The sequence below is a fragment of the Chrysemys picta genome, chromosome 9, assembly GCF_011386835.1.
Source record: "Chrysemys picta bellii isolate R12L10 chromosome 9, ASM1138683v2, whole genome shotgun sequence".
NCBI classification, from domain to species: Eukaryota; Metazoa; Chordata; order Testudines; family Emydidae; genus Chrysemys; species Chrysemys picta.
The window spans coordinates 81,641,081-81,644,398 of record NC_088799.1 but is presented as its reverse complement, the minus strand read 5'-3'; positions in this window follow the sequence as shown (position 1 = coordinate 81,644,398).

The window sequence follows — 3,318 nt, the reverse complement described above, 5'->3', positions numbered from 1 at the left end:
GGGACCTCCCTTCGCGAGCCTCTTCATTGGCTGGGCCATGCCGGGTCTGGCCACGCCCCCTTCTGGGCGCCCCCACCGCGAGCGTGGCGGTTGTTGGGGCAGGGCGGGGCCTTCAGGTCCTCCATGACGTCAATGGAATGCCCGTAAAGGGCCAAACGACATAAGACGCTGCGTTGCGCAGTTTGGTTTGCAAATGGCCTCGCAGCCAGTGTTTAAACCTGGCCCCGGGACAGGGAGGGGCCGCTCGTGAGGAGAGCGTGGGGGGAGGGGCAGGTTTAGGCGGCGACACTGACAAGGGGGGGAGGGGGGCGCTCAGCTCCTGAGCCACCCGCTGCTGACACACGCTTCGGGTACCAGCCCCCCTCGTGCACATCTGTAACGGCACATGACCCAGCATGGGGGAGGGGACTGGTGCAGTATTGCCAAGGGTGAGGCTTTTACTGGATGTTTTTTTCTGGAAGCTTCACAGCGACACACAAAGCCTGAGTGAGGTGTAGGGTGACCAGATGTCCAGATTTTATAGGGACAGTCCTGATATTTGAGGCTTTTTCTGATATAGAAGCTTATTACCCCCCCCCCCCGTCCCAATTTTTCACACTTGCTGTCTGGTCACCCTAGTTAGGCGCCCAGGCTCCCTTTACATCGAGGGGGGAGAGACAGGCCCCTAGGAATGTGATCCACAAAGCCAGCATATCTTAACTACCTGGCAAGCCGCCTAACCTCGTCAAAGGGCAATGCCAAGGAGCGGGGTGTGTGCTAAGCCTATCTCCGCTTAGCCTTTCACACAGAAGAACCCAGCACCTGGAGTCAGGCAGCTTAGGTGCATTAGGTACTTTTTCAGGGGCAGCTGCCTCACTCCATGCAAAACAGCGGGAGGAGGTAGTGGCAGTGGTGCTGCGCTCCTTATAGGCTTTAGCCTAGGGTTAGAGGACCTCCCCTGAGAGGTGGGAGACAGACCCCTGATCAAATCCCCCCTGCCTGTTGCTGTGAGGGGTATGATCCTGGGTCTCCCACTTCCCAGGTAAGTACTCTAACCAGTGGACTAAACGTTATAAGGTGGGCACAACTTTTTCCTCCAGCTAGATTTTGAATGGGACTCGATCTACTAGATAGCCTCTATGGTTGCCAATTTTGGTTGGATGTATTCTTGGAGATTTCATCACATGAATTAATCTCTAATTCCTGGAGACTCCAGGTCAATCTTGGAGGGTTGGCAACTCTACCTCTGAGCATGGCTACCACATCATGCCCCACCTGCAGCTTAGGTAGCCAAATGCCTATCTTCCCTGGTTCGTGACTTGCTTGTTGGCTTGAGTGAGGCAGCAGTGTGCATGCCCAGACACAGAAACATAGCTGCCTAGGGAACTTTGAAAACTTAATGCCTAAACTCACTCGATGCCTTACAGGGTTCAGCAGGAGTTTTGGGGGTTGCCATGGTGGGATTTAGGCACCTTTATATTTTTGTGGATCAAGGCCAAAGTTTCTAGTCCTCACTGTGGAGAACCAGAGTGTACCCACAAGGCACAGAATTTTTCTTTTTTTTTTTTTTTTTAATTCTCCATTATTTTTTCAGGACTGACATGACTTTTCAGCACTTACAGTTAGCAATACTGCACATCTCACGGGTTCGTTCTTTGTGGGCTGAGTCTAGCTGCAATGCAGAGATGAAGCAAGAGAACTTGTTGAGCTTCACCAATGAAACAACCCTACCAGCTCTTTTCTAATTGGTCTGTTTTTATAGACATAATTAGGACAGGAGTCAGCTAATCTGCAGTTGCAATGGTAGACAAGTGTTATAAAAACTTCCAGCCTTATCAGCATTTGAATTCTCTACATCTGTAGTTTCTCTGTTAAGTTATACGGTTTTCCTCATGTTCTGCAGCCAAGGTTGTGCTAGGGAATTAATTTAAAAACAAGGCGCTGAGACCTATTACTAGCATTAGGTAAAGGCGTTCTGACAGCTCAAGTGGTAGAAGCCTGTGTTTTTGCAGCTGAAGTACCAGGTTACATAACCCCAGCTGCCCAGGCTTATGTGCATTAATAAAATAATTGTTTCTGTTGCTTGCAGCAAATTAATTTAGCACACTGGGATCCACTGAGGCATTTTAACAAGTACGGCGAAGCAGGAAAGATGAACAAGGGGCAAAGTGGAAGAGGCCCCAGTATCCAGTTGGCGTCTGAATGAAAGCATGAGAAAGAGAAAGAAAGAACAGGGAGTGTCTACTGTGTGGTATCTGTTATCTGCACTGCCTTTCTCCTATCATGTAATTAACTATATTAATACAATTTGTTTCCTCCCTGCCATAAAAAAAAATACATACCTGGTTTCCTGTTTCATAATTAATCCTCAGATATGGTGCTATATGGAGAGGTTGCGGTAGCTTTTAAAAGCTGAAAGCAAAACAAACATGGATGTGCAGATATTATTTTTAAATGATGGGTAGGGCCCTACCAAATTCCCAGCCATGAAAAAAGTGTCACAGACCGTGATATATGGTCTCCCCTGTGAAATCTGGATATTGTAAGTGGGTTGTAGTATTGCCACCCTTACTTCTGAGCTCCCTTCATAGCTGGGCAGCCAGAGAGTGGTGGCTACTGTCCTGGAACCCAGCTCTGAAGGCATCATTTGGGGGGTGGGAAGGCAGAGCCAGCCTTATGGGTGGGCAGTGTAGGCAACCACCTAGTGGTCACACCATCCCCACCCCATACATACAGGCAGTTCAAGGCCTCTTTAACACCCCCCCACACCCTCACCGAACTCAGGGGGGAGCACCCCAGGGGCTCCTACCATGCACCAGGCTCCAGCTGCTAGTCCCAGCTGGGCTGCAGAGGGGCAAGGGAAGAGGAAGTCCTGCATGAGCCGCTCCCAGGACCAGGTCAGACCTAGCTCCAGCAGCAGCACAGAAGTAAGGGTGGCAGTACCATACCATGCCACCCTCACTTCCTTGCTGCTGCTGAGCTGGGTGCTCAGCCAGCAGCCACCGCTCTCTGACCACCCAGCTCTGATGGCAGTGCTGCCGACAACAGCGGTGCAGAAATAAGAGTGGCAATACCACAGCCCCCTTACAATAGCCTTGGGACCCCCATGCCGCCTTTTGGATCAGGATCCCCACGGTTACACCACCATGAAATTTCAAATTTTTAAAATCCTATGACCATGAAATTTACTAAAGTGAACTGCAAATTTGGGAGGGCCCTAATTATGGGTGATGCCTACGTGGGGCATTTCTATAGTATTTGTGACCTGAATATAGCCTGTCAGGTTGCTCACATCATGACTATTCAGTGTCTAGTACATTCCTGAGACAACCCACAGCC